Genomic DNA, 15,694 nt, shown 5'->3' with positions numbered 1-15,694 from the left:
AGCTCCCATCCCCGGTGGCATTTTCTAGGGATGTTCCTTTTAAAGTTTGTCTTCTCCTTCTCCTTCTCCTTCTCCTTCTCCTTCTCCTTCTCCTTCTCCTTCTCCTTCTCCTTCTCCTTCTCCTTCTCCTTCTCCTTTTCCTGCTCTTTTTCCTCTCTCTTCCCCTTCTCCTTCCCCTTCTCCTTCCCCTTCCCCTTCTCCTTCCCCTTCTCCTTCCCCTTCCCCTTCCCCTTCCCCTTCCCCTTCCCCTTCTCCTTCTCCTTCTTCTTTTCGTTCTTCTTTTCCTTTACCTTTTCCTTTTCCTTTTCCCTTTCCTTTTCCTTTTCCTCCTTTTCCTTTTCCTTTTCCTCCTTTTCCTTTGCCTTTTCCTCCTTTTCCTTTTCCTTTTCCTTTTCCTTTTCCTTTTCCTTTTCCTCCTCCTTCTCCTCCTTCTCCTTCTCCTTCTCCTTCTCCTTCTCCTTCTCCTCATTTTTCCTTTTCATTTTCTCCTCCTTCTTCTCCTTTTCCTTCTCCTCCTTTTCCTTTTCATTTTCATTTTCCTTCTCCTTCTTCTCCTTTTCATTTTCATTTTCCTACTGCTTCTTTTCTTCCTTTTCCTTTTCCTTTTCCTCCTTTTCTATCTCCTCCTCCTCCTCCTCCTCCTCCTCCTCCTCCTCCTCCTCCTCCTCCTCCTCCTCCTCCTCCTCCTCCTCCTCCTTCTCCTCCCCTTCTCCTCCTTCTCCTCCTTCTCCTTCTCCCTCTCCTCTTGTTCCTTTCTCTTGGCCACTTTTCCTTGGTGATTTAGCAGCCTCTTGGCTGCATTCTGACAGACATCTGAAAAATGAGCATAAAACAAATGAATACAAGAGGCAAAGCAGCCAGCCATTTCAGTGACAATAACAGGAGGTGTGAGAGGGGGGAAAAAAACCCTCACACCTCTCATGAGCCATCACCAAACTTTTATTTCTAATATCAGATTAGTTTTTAATAGCTTCTTTGGGGAAAGAAAGAAATAGGACCAGAGCTGCAATGCAAAACGACAAGTGTTCAGTTTGTCATTGGCTCCAGCTAATGAATGTGAACATTGCTGCAAGCCTCTTCCAACCTAGTGGGCAGAATAACTGAAATTCCATTCAAGCTAAATGAGGGAGCAGTTAAAAGCATCTTTAGTTAGTGAGGGCTGAAACAATAGAGGCTGCTGCCAAAAGCATAGAATGGTACAGCACAGCAAATAAGTTCATCTGCTTGAACTGAGGCATTCCCTTGAATGAACAAAGTGAGGGATTGAGGGGCTGGAGATGAGGAACATATTTTGAGAGAAGAAAGCAGGATGAGATGGGATGAGATTTGGGATGAAATTGAACAAGGCCAAGTGCAGGGTTCTGCACTTTGGCCACAACAACCCCAAGCAGTGCTACAGGCTGGGGCAGAGTGGCTGAGAGCAGCCAGGCAGAGAGAGTTGGCAGTAGCTGAAGATGAGGCAGCAGAGTGCCCAGGTGGGCAGCAGAGCCAATGGCATCCTGGGCTGGCTCAGGAGCAGTGTGGGCAGCAGGACAAGGGAGGTTCTTCTGCTTCTGTACTCAGCACTGCTCAGGCCACATCTTGAGTGCTGTGTCCAGTTCTGGCCTTCTCAATTCAAGAGAGATGTTGAGGTGCTGGAAGGTGTCCAGAGAAGGGCAGCAAGGCTGGTGAGGGGCCTGGAGCAGAGCCCTATGAGGAGAGGCTGAGGGAGCTGGGGGTGTGCAGCCTGCAGAAGAGGAGGCTCAGGGCAGAGCTCATTGCTGTCTGCAGCTGCCTGAAGGGAGGCTGTAGCCAGGTGGGGTTGGGCTCTTCTCCTAGGCAACCTGCAACAGAAGAAGGGGACAGAGTGTCAAGCTGTGCCAGGGGAGGTCTAGTCTGGATGTTAGGAGGAAGTTGTTGTCCGAGAGAGTGATTGGCATTGGAATGGGCTGCCCAGGGAGGTGGTGGAGTCTGTGTGGCTGGAGGTGTTGAAGCCAAGTCTGGCTGGGGCACTTAGTGCTATGGTCTGGTTGCTTGGCTAGGGCTGGGTGCTAGGTTGGCCTGGATGAGCTTGGAGGTCTCTCCCAAGCTGGTTGATTCTCTGATTCTAGGACCAGAGAAACTAAGATGGTGAGAAAAAACACAGCTGTCATTTGGAAATAAATTCTATCAGCCCCTAAGGAAAAAGAAGCTTTTCCTGCAAGAAATTGGGATTAAACAAACAAAAAAGGGCAGGGTGGGGGTGGGAAAGAGGGGAAGAAAGCAGAGCAGCACATAGAAAAGGGTCTCCTCTCCAGCATCTCTTTCTCTTCTGGCTGTGGGTGACAGCTGAGGTTTGACTCAATGCTGAGGTGAAGAGGCAGGTATGGAGGCATACCTTTAGGGCTGGACTCTTAGCCAAGGTGAGTGAGCACAACCTTGACCCTGTGTCAGGACAGGATGAGCATGGGCAAGTGAGAGAGCAGAATGAGTTTTCTTCTCCCGTGTTTCGCTCCAGGTAGACGTCATTTGGCAGAGGATGATTTCCAAGTTTGGCCTATTTTACTGACAACAAAAAGACACTGGGATGAAAATAGAACTGCTGGAAAGAGCTAAGATTCCACCCTTGGCTGACCAAGCTGCAGAAAATAGGGTAATTATAGGTGCCTGGAAGATGAGAACCTTCTCAACTTTGCCACTTCCCCTGTAAACAATAAGCCCACTGAGACCCATCCAAACTCTGTTTGGAAATGAACAGTGGGAGCCCACTGCTGTTGGCAGGGGTGGAAAAGGCATTGCTCTGGCTTCTTTTCAACCAGAAAAGGTGAGGAGTTGGTAATTTTGAGCAGGATGTATGGTCCCCAGCTCACGTCCCTCCACTGTGGTTGTGATGGGGCCCACTGCTGTGGTCAGGATGTTTGGCTGCTCAGAAGGCATGCACTGCTAGGAATGAACACCTTGGTCTGTGCTTACAAACTTTGTTGTGGCCTTGAGTGTATGTGCAGGGGAAATACATTGAAATGTTCCAGCTGAGCACATTCCCTAAGGTACTTCACTGGAGCTGACTGGGACAGGCTTTGCTGACTGCCCCTGCAGTGAGGGCTGGAAAAGCCTGGCTAGAATCAGAGGATCATAGGATCAAGCAGGTTGGAAGAGACCAAGATCATCCAGGCCAACCTAGCACCCAGCCCTGGCCAGTCAACCAGACCATGGCACTAAGTGCCCCAGCCAGGCTTTGCTTGAACACCTCCAGGCACGGTGACTCCACCACCTCCCTGGGCAGCCCATTCCAATGCCAATCACTCTCTCTGACAACAACTTCCTCCTAACATCCAGCCTAGACCTGCCCTGGCACAGCTTGAGGCTGTATCCACTTCTTCTGTTGCTGCTTGCCTGGCAGCAGAGCCCAACCCCACCTGGCTCCAGCCTCCCTTCAGCAATGAGCTCTGCCCTGAGCCTCCTCTTCTTCAGGCTGCACACCCCCAGCTCCCTCAGCCTCTCCTCATAGGATTAATGAGCCTGGGCTGTTTACCTTCTGAGCAGCAGGAGGGGGGAATTCTGTGGGGAGTACCTGTTGTAAAGCACTGCCAGTGCTTTCCATTTACCTCCTTCCCTCTAGGCTGCAATGAGTGTCCATTTAAATTCTCTGCCAAATGCCAAGGCAGCCAGCTTTGTGTCAGCTGTGCCACCATTCCTCACCACAGACACTCTTATATCCACTCACAAGAAGAAAGTCTTGCAAAGATGGAGCTGTCTCCAGCTTTGGTCTGCCCAGCACAAATCCATTTCTGCAGTACAAGTGACCTGGAGTGGTAAATGATTTAGTCCTTGCTTCCTTGGAACACAAACCCTTTGAGGAGAGGCTGAGGGAGCTGGGGTTGTTTAGCCTGGAGAAAAGGGGGCTCAGGGGTGACCTCACTGCTGTCTGCAACTCCCTGAAGGGAGGCTGTAGCCAGGTGGGGTTGGGCTCTGCTGCCAGGCAACCAGCAACAGAAGAAGGGGACAAAGTGTCAAGTTGAGCCAGGGGAGGTCTAGGCTGGATGTTGGGAGGAAGTTGTTGTCAGAGAGAGTGATTGGCATTGGAATGGGCTGCCCAGGGAGGTGGTGGAGTCACCATGCCTGGAGGTGTTCAACAAAAGCCTGGCTGAGGCACTTAGTGCCATGGTCTGGTTGACTGGCTAGGGCTGGGTGCTAGGTTGGCCTGGCTGAGCTTGGAGGTCTCTTCCAACATGGTTGATTCTATTCTATTCTATTCTATTCTATTCTATTCTATTCTATTCTATTCTATTCTATTCCTGTCCTTAAGGAGTGTTCTTCTCCACAGTAGGCCTTCACAGCTCCTGCTGTGGCATGTCCTTGCCTATCTAAGGAAGCCAAGTTCTGTCCTTTTGTGGCTGAGCAATGCCATGTGCAGAATTTGTTCATCTGCTGGCTCTTTGAGTTACCTCCCTGCCAGCAGAGAAAGCTGTAAGAGAGCACTTGAAGGGACCAGGTGCTGTGGGAGGAAGGAGCTGCTGATCTTTAGGAAAGTACTGCTGTGGTTAGAAAACCTCCAAAGCAAGAAACCTGCCACAGGAGATGTGTGATGGCTCCTGTCTTTTATAGCTGTGCCTGCAGTTAAAGCCTTTCAAGGTCTCTGACTATGGTAAGGCACAGAAAGACTTCTAGTTCTGGCTCATCCATACTGTCTGGGCTCCTTTGGTGTAAGAGAAACTGGCTTGTGGCACACTCAGCTGTCTCTGTCTCCCCATGTGTCTAGGACTGCTAAGTGTATGTTGCAGCATGTGCCCAGGGGGAGAACAAACAGTGCTGAAGAGTAGGGAGAAGCTGGAAGGAGCTGAAGTTTTTGGGAAGGCAAGATCAAAAATGTCCAGGGCTGAGGCTTGCCAAGAGCTATTCCAGCATCTCTGCAAGTGTACTTGGCACCTTGTGCTATATTTACAGCCTAATGAGAGGGAACAGGATTCATGGTTTTGGGGTGGACTCTTTCCAAGGCTCTGAGTTCTGTTTGAACTCAATCTCTTTATTTTTCCCTTCTGGACTCTATGTCTACATGTATTAAAATAAGTGCATTAAAAAACCCCAACCCACATCTCCAAAATACCCAGTCTGTAATGCCAGGCCCACAGCTAACCACAGCTCACCTCTAAGAAGGGGTTGGTTTTCCTCAGCTTTTCTTTTTTAGCCTCAAAAGAGCAACTGTTGTGCTGTTGTAAGGCAGAGTGCTTGCCAAGGCTTTACACACTGTGGATGGAGTCTTCCTGGACTGCAGCAAAGCCTTTGACACTGTCTGCCACAACAAGCTCCTGGCACAGCTGGCACCTCATGGCTTGGACAGATTCACTCTGTGCTGGGTCAAGAACAGACTGGATGGAAGAGCCCAGAGAGTGATGGTGAATGGTGCCACATCCAGTTGGCAGCTGGCACCAGTGGTGTGCCCCAGGGATCAGTGCTGGGCACAGTCCTGGTCAGCATCTTTATTGATGATCTGGACCCGGGGATTGAGTCCAGCATCAGTGAGTTTGCAGATGACACCAAGCTAGGAGCAGGTGTGGAGCTGTTGGAGGGTAGGAGAGCCCTGCAGAGGGACCTGGCCAGGCTGGATGGGTGGGCAGAGGCCAATGGGATGAGACTGATCAAGGCCAAGTGCAGGGTTCTACACTTTGGCCACAGCAACCCCAAGAGCACTACAGGCTGGGGACAGAGTGGCTGAGAGCAGCCAGGAAGAAAGGGACCTGGGGGTGCTGGTATATAGTAGGCTGCAGATGAGGCAGCAGTGTGCCCAGGTGGGCAGCAGAGCCAATGGCATCCTGGGCTGGCTGAGGAGCAGTGTGGCCAGCAGGACAAGGGAGGTTCTTGTGCCCCTGTGCTCAGCACTGCTCAGGCCACACCTTGAGTGCTGTGCAGAAGAGCCCAACCCCACCTGGCTACAGACTCCCTTCAGGTAGCTGCAGACAGCAATGAGCTCTGCCCTGAGCCTCCTTTGCTGCAGGCTGCACACCCCCAGCTCCCTCAGCCTCTCCTCACAGGGCTCTGCTCCAGACCCCTCACAGCTTTGTCTCCCTTCTCTGGACTAGGCTCAAACTAGCACATACAGCATGTCCACTTTGAAAGATGTTTCCCTACTCTGCAGCTGCAAATTCAGTTGCTAGATTTTGTTAATTGAAGCTGGTTGAAGTGTGCAGTATTCCCCTGGTCAGAAGGCATGAAGGATGGTGCTCAAGGGAGACCTTTCTGATATTATTGTCTGTAAGCCTCAGCCTTCTGCCCCACACAGGAAAAATGTTGCTTGCATAGGGAGGAATAATAAGCTGCAGCTGTACAGGCTGGGAGGTGATCTGCTGGAGAGCAGCCCCAAGGAGAGGGACCTGGGGGTCCTGGTGGCTAACAAGGTAGCCATGGCACAGCAATGTGCCCCGGTGGCCAAGAAGGCCAATGGGATCCTGGGGTGCATTAGGAAGAGTGTGTCCAGCAGATCAAGGGAGGTTCTCCTCCCCCTCTACTCTGCCCTGCTGAGACCTCATCTTGAATACTGTGCTCAGTTTTGGGCTCCCCAGTTGAAGAGGGACAGGGATCTGCTGGAGAGGGTGCAGCAGAGGGCTAGGAGGATGATGAGGGGACTGGAGGGCATATCTGATGAAGAGAGCCTGAGGGACCTGGGGCTGCTTAGTCTGGAGAAGAGAGAGGGGATTTGATAAATGTTTCTAACTATCTGAAGGCTGCCAGGAGGGGGGCACAGGCTCTGCTCACTGCTCCCTGGGATAGGACAAGCAGCAATGGGTGTAAGCTGCAGCAAAAGAGGTTCTGCCTCAACACAAGGGGGAACTTCTTTACTGTAAGGGTCCCAGAGCACTGGCACAGGCTGCCCAGAGAGGTTGTGGAGTCTCCTCTGGAGCCTTTCCAGGCCTGTCTGGATGTGTTCCTCTGTGATCTATGCCAGATAGGATTGTCCTCCTGTGGCAGGGGGGCTGGACTGGATGATCTCCTCGGTTCCCTTCCAACCCCTGACACCCTGTGAGCCTGTGATGGGACTGACATTGGGATGACAAGGAACTGCTGGGTCAGATTAAGGCAGACAACTTTGGCCAACCTGGAGTTGCTGCCAAAGAAATGGCATTAAGGCTTTTACCTGATGAGGCAGGAAACACTCAGGACACTCAGAAATTAGGGAAAAAACCCAACCCACTGCTTTTGTCTTTGTCTGGCTTTTGACCAGTTCTGAGAGTCCAGATGAGTCTGTAGTGCACAAACTCTTCCAAGGAACACTCAGCTCCTCTTTCATGTGTTCCCCACACTTTGTGTCTGAAGTGTTCCCCTGGAATCCCATTAAATCACCTCCCATGTGCCAGCATCCTTCTCGACCTCCTGACCTCTCCAAGCAAATTAAAGAGACACTCCTCTCCATCTCTCAGCCACACTTTTGCCCTATTGATAAGAGTTTTGAGTGCTCATCTAACACTTTCCAGCTTCAAAGCTCTTCAGAAGCGAGGTGCCTGATCCAAAGGCTGCTGAAATAAATGAGTAGCCTCTGTTAGCTCCTAAATCGTGCTCCTATTCCTGTCATTTCCCCCATCTGTTCTCTGAGGACCTGCTGCCTTTTGCACCTACTTAAGTTTTAGACCCTGGGCAGTAACTCTCCTGTAGTGCTCCTGTTTGGCACTGCCATAATGAGACCATTTCTGACAGTAGCTTTATGAGAGATGCTCAACATTTGAGTATAAATATAGCCTGTTAAGCCCTCTGTAACTCAAAGATGTCTTTATGTGTGTCTCCAGCCTGTCATTCACAGCTGTTTGCTCAGAGGAGGTGGCAGTGAGGCTCTATTTTGGTAACAAAACAAGCCTTCCTTTCAGGTCCCAGGTTCCACAATACCTCCCCTGAGCCCCTCTCACTGTTAGAAAACTCCTCTTTTTCTGCCTGACAACAAACTAAATGGTTAATTCCACTCCTTTAGAGACTTCAGAGACTTCAAGTTGTGCCAGGGCAGGTCTAGGCTGGATGTTAGGAGGAAGTTGTTGGCAGAGAGAGTGATTGGCATTGGAATGGGCTGCCCAGGGAGGTGGTGGAGTTACCCTCCCTGGAGGTGTTGAAGCAAAGCCTGGAAGGGGCACTTAGTGCCATGGTCTGGTTGATTGGTGCTAGGTTGGACTGGATGATCTTGGAGATCTCTTCCAATCTGGTTGATTCTATGATCCTATGATTCAGGAGGCTTTGTCCTTATAATACTCTATCAAGGATCCTGTTGCTGCTCACATCTTAGTCAGTGGCTATCTCTGTGCAAGACTTCTTTCACCAGCTTCACTTTGGCTTTGCCAATGCCTCTCCTCTGGTGTTCTTTGCAGCTCCTGATGTTCCATCTTCTACAGCGTTGCCTCATCCTGGCAGACTGTACTTTCTTCATGCTGCCAAAATACTTAGAATCAGAGAATCAGCCAGGTTGGAAGAGACCTCCAAGCCCACCCAGGCCAACCTAGCACCCAGCCCTGGTCAATCAACCAGACCATAGCACTAAGAGCACCATCCAGGCTTGGCTTCAACACCTCCAGAGACAATGACTCCACCACCTCCCTGGGCAGCCCATTCCAATGCCAATCACTCTCTCTGGCAAGAACTTCCCCCTAACATCCAGCCCACATTTCCCCTGCATGTGTCTTTTCTGCCTTGGCTGTTGCCTGTGCTCTGTTTCTGTGTTTTATCAGCTTTCCTGTCTGTTTGGGAATCTTTCTTTATTTACTGATGCTCAGTGTTTGAGTTTTTCTCCTCTCCCTGCAGGTTACTTTGCTTCTGTGGCAGGTACTGACCATTGTTGGCTGAAGGCAGGTGCAGGGATTATGGATACCCAGAATATTCCTCCTCCAGCCTGTTAACAATGTGCTGTTTTCATTGCTGCCTTTGCTGCAAATCAGCAGGAGACATTCAAGACCTCTGGGACACTTGGGGTGTATGGCTTGCAGGTCTGAGAGCCACTTGGGCACCAGTGTCTTGCTTCACCTTGTCACAGCCAGTGTCCTTTGAGCACTGTGGAACCCACATTCAGCTAAGTACACAAGCAGTGCTGTTAGGTGCCCCAGTAACCTTCTGTTCCTACCAGTAGTAGGCTCTTCTTTCCCTGTAATTATTTGTCTCTTCATTACCTGTAGTTATTTGTCTCTGCATTAGGTTGAAGCTTGCTTTATATCATCTAGTAGTAATTCTACTACTACCTGCATTGACTTCCTGGACACAACTCATTTCACTTTTTCATGTCTTCTTGAGCACCATGGCCACCCAGGTGCTTGTAAACCACCCTCATCCTGACAGTGCAGGCAGATAATGCTGCAGCTGAACGACCTCTAATCATGTTTGTAATGCAAGGAAAGATACAATCTGCCAAGGCAGCCAGATTGCCTCTTGCTTGTGTGTTTGCCTCAGAAGTGTCTTGGCACTGTCTCCCACTTCTATTTCTTTGAACTGGTGTTAAGTCCAGATTTATTCCAAACAAGATGCAGGTTTTGTTTAACAGTTGATGTGATTAACCATGAGAGCATGCTGCTGGAGAACGTGGTGAGAATCCTCCTCCTTGGAAGTGACCTTGGGGGTGCTGGTGAATGAGAAGCTCAACAGGAGCCAGCAGTGTGCACTTGCAGCCCAGAAAGCCAAGAAGAGTCTGGGTTGTATCAGGAGAAGTGTGGCCAGCAGGGCCAGGGAGGTGATTCTCCCCCTCTACTCTGCTCTTCTGAGACCCCACCTGGAGTCCTGCATCCAGTTCTGGAGCCCCTGGGACAAGAGGGATGTGGAGATGCTGGAGTGTGTCCAGAGCAGGGCCAGGAGGATGCTGAGAGGGCTGCAGCAGCTCTGCTGTGAGCACAGACTGAAAGAGTTGGGGCTGTGCAGGCTGGAGAAGAGGAGGCTCCCAGGTGACCTTCTTGTGGCCTTCCAGCATCTGAAGGGGGCCTGCAAAAAAACTGGGGAGGGTCTTCTTGGGCTATGAGGGAGTGAGAGGACTGGGGGGAATGGAGCAAAGCTGGAGGTGGGGAGACTCAGAGTGGCTGTGAGGAGGAAGTTGTTGAGCAGGAGAGTGGTGAGAGGCTGGAATGGGTTGCCCAGGGAGGTGGTTGAGGCCCCATGGCTGGAGGTGTTTGAGGCCAGGCTGGCTGAGGCTGTGTGCAGCCTGCTCTAGGGTAGGGTGTCCCTGGGCATGGCAGGGGGGTTGGAACTGGCTGCTCCTTGTGGTCCCTTCCAACCCTGACTGATTCTATGACTCTATTGTATGATTCTATGGTTCTAAACATGAATCAGGAGGTTTAACAGTGTCACTGACTGTCAGCCTAAGTGATGTGCTTGTCCCTCCTCAGTCACTGCTAGGTGCCTGGCGAAGCATCCTGCTGTTACTCAGCGTCTGGTGGAAGTGCTGCAGTGTGCTCTGGGTCTTTCAGGTGAGATCTCCAGCAGGGCTGTGTGAGTGGCTTTCCTGAGCACACAGTTTAATGATCACCATCTCCCACATGGTAGGTAACAAAACATCTTAGGAAGAAAGTCCCCACACTTCAAGGGAATTCTGAAGTTGTGAAAATCATCTGTTGGAATGCAGCATAATAGATTTGTGTGCTTTCCTGCAAACATCATCTCAAAGCCATTCCTGAAGTGCTAGCACCAGAATTATTTGTCTGTGCTGTGCATGCTTAGTTTCTGCTTCAAGCAGGCACAAAAGTGGGTTCCAAATCTGCATTTCATGGCTGAAACCAGCACCACTCCACACAGATGTGATAGCACATCCAGAAAAGTAATGAAACACCATGACCTGAGTGCATTTGTCTGAGGCTGTGTCAGATGCTGAGTCTAAGGCTAGAAGAGGTCAGGATCTCACTTCAAGGATTTGTTTCCAGCAATTCTGGCTCATTTATGCTGTGAATATTAGATGGGTGTCCAAGGTGCCTGGGAGTAACTTTATACACTGTGTCATTTGGGGTTCATGTTTCTTGCAGCATGAGTTTAAGACTTGTGAGCAGAGAGCTAAATAGTTTACATCAATCTTTTACATCAATTCAAGAGAGATGTTGAGGTGCTGGAAGGTGTCCAGAGAAGGGCAGCAAGGCTGGGGAGGGGCCTGGAGCAGAGCCCTGTGAGGAGAGGCTGAGGGAGCTGGGGGTGTGCAGCCTGCAGAAGAGGAGGCTCAGGGCAGAGCTCATTGCTGTCTGCAACTACCTGAAGAGAAGCTGTAGCCAGGTGGGGTTGGTCTCTTCTGCCAGGCAAGCAGCAACAGAAGAAGGGGACAGAGTGTCAAGTTGTGCCAGGGCAGGTCTAGGCTGGATGTTAGGAGGAAGTTGTTGTCAGAGAGAGTGATTGGCATTGGAATGGGCTGCCCAGGGAGGTGGTGGAGTCACTGTGCCTGGAGGTGTTCAATCCAAGCCTGGCTGGGGCACTTAGTGCCATGGTCTGGTTGATTGGCCAGGGCTGGGTGCTAGGTTGGCCTGGATGAGCTTGGAGGTCTCTTCCAAACTGATTGATTCTGTGATTCTGTGATCAGTTCTTTTCTGGTTGCCAGGAGGAGAATCTACATAGAAAGAGTGAAGATGGCAGCTACTGGTGTAATTATTGGGTAATAAGTGGTAATAGACTATGGAGATCATTTATTCTCTCCAGCCTCTCTCTCATTCATCATAATGATTGATCTCAAAAGCAATACATCTTTTCCTTCAACCACATCTCTCCTGGACAGTCTAGCAGAGAAATAAGATTTCTCTAAAGGCAATTTTCTTCCAATAAACAACACAGACCATTTCCTTTTGGACTTCATTGTTGGCAGAGAATTTTCTCTCTGGTGATCTCTATAGCAAATTGAAGGGTTTATAAGAGAGAAATGAAAGCAATTAAGTTTTCTGATTAAATTCACCTTGGCACTGAGGAGCAGGTAAGCATTGTCAGTCTCCATGTGCATTCAGACGAAACGAACCTGATAGAGCAATGGAAAAGGTCTTAGTGTAGAAAAGATTGTACCAATCATGGAATCATAGCAAAGCCTTTGACACTGTCTGCCTCAACAAGCTCCTGGCACAGCTGGCAGCTCCTGGCTTGGACTGAGCCACTCTGATGTGGCTCAAGAACTGGCTGGAGGGCCAGGACCAGAGAGTGGTGGTGAATGGTGCCACATCCAGTTGGCAGCTGGCACCAGTGGTGTGCCCCAGGGATCAGTGCTGGGCACAGTCCTGTTCAGTATATTTATTGGTGATCTGGAGCAGGGGATTGAGTCCAGCATCAGTGAGTTTGCAGATGACACCAAGATAGGAGCAGGTGTGGAGCTGTTGGAGGGTAGGAGAGCCCTGCAGAGGGACCTGGCCAGGCTGGATGGGTGGGCAGAGGCCAATGGGATGAGACTGAACGAGGCCAAGTGCAGAGTTCTACACTTTGGCCACAACAACCCCAAGCAGCACTAGAGGCTAGGGACAGAGTGGCTGAGAGCAGCCAGGCAGAGAGGGAGCTGGGGGTGCTGGTAGAGAGCAGCTGAAGATGAGGCAGCAGTGCCCAGGTGGGCAGCAGAGCCAATGGCATCCTGGGCTGGCTGAGGAGCAGTGTGGGCAGCAGGACAAGGGAGGTTCTTGTGCCCCTGTGCTCAGCACTGCTCAGGCCACCCCTTGAGTGCTGTGTCCAGTTCTGGGCTCCTCAATTCAAGAGAGATGTGGTGGAAGGTGTTGAGAGAAGGGCAGTGAGGCTGGGGAGGGGCCTGGAGCACAGAGGCTGAGGGAGCTGGGGGTGTGCAGCCTGCAGAAGACAATTGCCTCTCCTGTGTTTCTAATAACTGTCTTGGGTCACTCTCTCCTTTGGGGGAACAAACACATCTGTCCAGTGCCAATGTGACTGCAGTCACAGGCCTCTGTGTGCATGCACATATGTGTGTGTGTGTGAATTAGACAGGATTTATTTGCCTTTACTTTCTCTGAGCTGATAATTGGCACTATGCTTGCAAGCATCCCCCAGCAGATGCTGCTGGCAGCATCAGTTTTGTGAGGCATTGCTGCTGTGCCATACAGCAGACTTGACTAAGAGTCATCTCTGTCTTTCTGGAAGGTAAATAGGACTGGAATCACAGAATGTTAGGAGTTGGAAGTGACTTCAAAAGTCATCTAGTCCAACCCTGAGTGAGGAAGCTCATTTGGGTCAAGGAGGCTTTCCAGAGCATACTGGTCATCAACTGAGAGGCCATGCAGACAGGAGCAGCCAAGTCACACCCATCAGAGCATTTTCTCCCTTAGTCCAGATTTTCAAACCAAATGCATCTTCTGAAGGTTAGCTGCCTGTTCTGTTCAGCACTGGTTTTGAGCAGAGGCCCACACATTGTCAGTGTGCCACCTATTATCACCTGCTCTTCATTTTATGCAGGTGACCATCCCACCCCCCAGAATTCTAACAGCATGGTCATAGAGTCATAAAAGGCTGGAAGAGAGCTCCAAGCTCAGCCAGCCCAACCTAGCACCCAGCCCCATTCAGTCAACCAGACCATGGCACTAAGTGCCCCAGCCAGGCTTGGCTTCAGCACCTCCAGGGACAGTGACTCCACCACCTCCCTGGGCAGCCCATTCCAATGCCAATCACTCTCTCTGCCAACAACTTCCTCCTCACATCCAGCCTATGATAGAATGCTCATGATACTCACCTGGGGATCAGCAGGGCAGTAGAATACTGGGGGTTAGATCCTACCTAGAATAAGAGGACACATGTCCTCTTGAGCACGTTGAGCAGTAACTCCTTGTGCTCTAAGGTTCCCCTTTTGCTAGCCATTCTTGTCTGTCCTTTCTCCTGAGGAGGAGCAGGATGATGGATGCACTGTCACAGCCCCACATGTGAATGTGCCCCTTCATGTCTAGTGAAAGGCTATATCTAATCCAAGGGCTGCCTTTCCCCTGCCCCTGTCAAACTCTCCACCTCAGCTGCTGACCCGTGGAAAGGATGTGAGGGAAGAATTTCAGACTCTCAACATCTCTATTATTTGTGCTGAAAATCTACTCTTAAAATGTGGTACCTTAGAGATGGGAAAGTGCAAGAAGTTCTAACTGGTTTGACCCTACAACAGAGGCAATAGCAGGTACAGTGGTGCTTTGTCTTGGCAGCACCAACGTGCTGGAGTGAAGGATGGCAGAGTATGTTGCTGTGCCTGAGAGAGGAGCACTTCTTTAAACCTCAGTCCTTCTTCCCACAGTGTTTTATTGGGTTGAATTTGCTTTCTCAGACGTTGGATTTATATAACCATAGAATCATAGAATCAGTCAGGGTTGGAAGGGACCACAAGAAGCAGCCAGTTCCAACCCCCCTGCCATGCCCAGGGACACCCTACCCTAGAGCAGGCTGCACACAGCCTCAGCCAGCCTGGCCTTAAACACCTCCAGCCATGGGACCTCAACCACCTCCCTGGGCAACCCATTCCAGCCTCTCACCACTCTCCTGCTCAACAACTTCCTCCTCATGGCCACTCTGACTCTCCCCACCTCCAGCTTTGCTCCATTCCCCCCAGTCCTGGCACTCCCTGATATCCTAAAAAGTCCCTCCCCAGCTTTTTTGTAGCCCCCTTCAGATCCTGGAAGGCCACAAGAAGGTCACCTGGGAGCCTCCTCTGCTCCAGCCTGCACAGCCCCAACTTTTTCAGTCTGTGCTCACAGCAGAGCTGCTGCAGCCCTCTGAGCATCCTTGTGGCCTTGCTCTAGGGCTTGGATGAGATTTTCAAGCTCAACCAGTCCAACCTAGCACCCAGCCCTGGCCAAGCAACCAGACCATGGCACTAAGTGCCTCAGCCAGGCTTGGCTTCAAGACCTCAAGGCACAGAGACTCCACCACCTCCCTGGGCAGCCCATTCCAATGCCAATCACTCTCTCTGACAACAACTTCCTCCTCACATCCAGCCTAGACCTCCCCTGGCACAGCTTGAGACTGTGTCCACTTCTTCTCTTGCTGGTTGCCTGGCAGCAGAGCCCAACCCCACCTGGCTACAGCCTCCCTTCAGGTAGCTGCAGACAGCAATGAGCTCTGCCCTGAGCCTCCTCTTCTGCAGGCTGCACACCCCCAGCTCCCTCAGCCTCTCCTCACAGGGCTGTGCTCCAGGCCCCTCCCCAGCCTTGCTGCCCTTCTCTGGACACCTTCCAGCACCTCAGCATCTCTCAGTTCTCTCAGTTGCTGCTGTTTTGCTGCCTGCAGAGTCAGTGTGAAGGGCTCCTTGCTGGCTTTCCCCAGGAAGCAGCAGTGTAGCCTGTTTGCTGACAGTACTCATTACTTTGGGGATTTGAAGCCTATCTCTGCTTTCCACTCTACTCTAGGAAATCAGAAGGATTCTTAGGGATATAAATTTGCAGTATGATTTCTAGGGATTTGTTGCACACCTATTCCCATCAAGGGAAGTTATGCTGTTGTCAGCACATTCATCTTGTGCAAGATGAGCCAGTAGTTGCCAGGAAATGTTATATTATCTGTTAAAGTTTTATTTTAAGCTCCTTAATAATCATAAAGCAGAGAAGCTAAATGAGAAAGAAAAAAAAATAAAAAGAAAGAAAAAAAAGGCCAAACCCTCAGGACAGCCAAGGGATCAGGCCCAGCCAGCATGGGTTTAGGCAGGGCAGGTCCTGCCTGACCAACCTGAGCTCCTGTTATGATCAGGTTCCTGCCTGGTGAATGTGGGGCAGGCTCTGGATGGAGTCTACCTGGACTGCAGCAAAGCCTTTGACACTGTCTGCCACAACAAACTCCTGGCCAAGTTGGCAGCTCATGGTTTGGA

The sequence above is a fragment of the Pogoniulus pusillus genome, chromosome 13, assembly GCF_015220805.1.
Source record: "Pogoniulus pusillus isolate bPogPus1 chromosome 13, bPogPus1.pri, whole genome shotgun sequence".
Lineage (NCBI taxonomy): Eukaryota > Metazoa > Chordata > Aves > Piciformes > Lybiidae > Pogoniulus > Pogoniulus pusillus.
Note: the sequence above shows the minus strand (reverse complement) of the source record.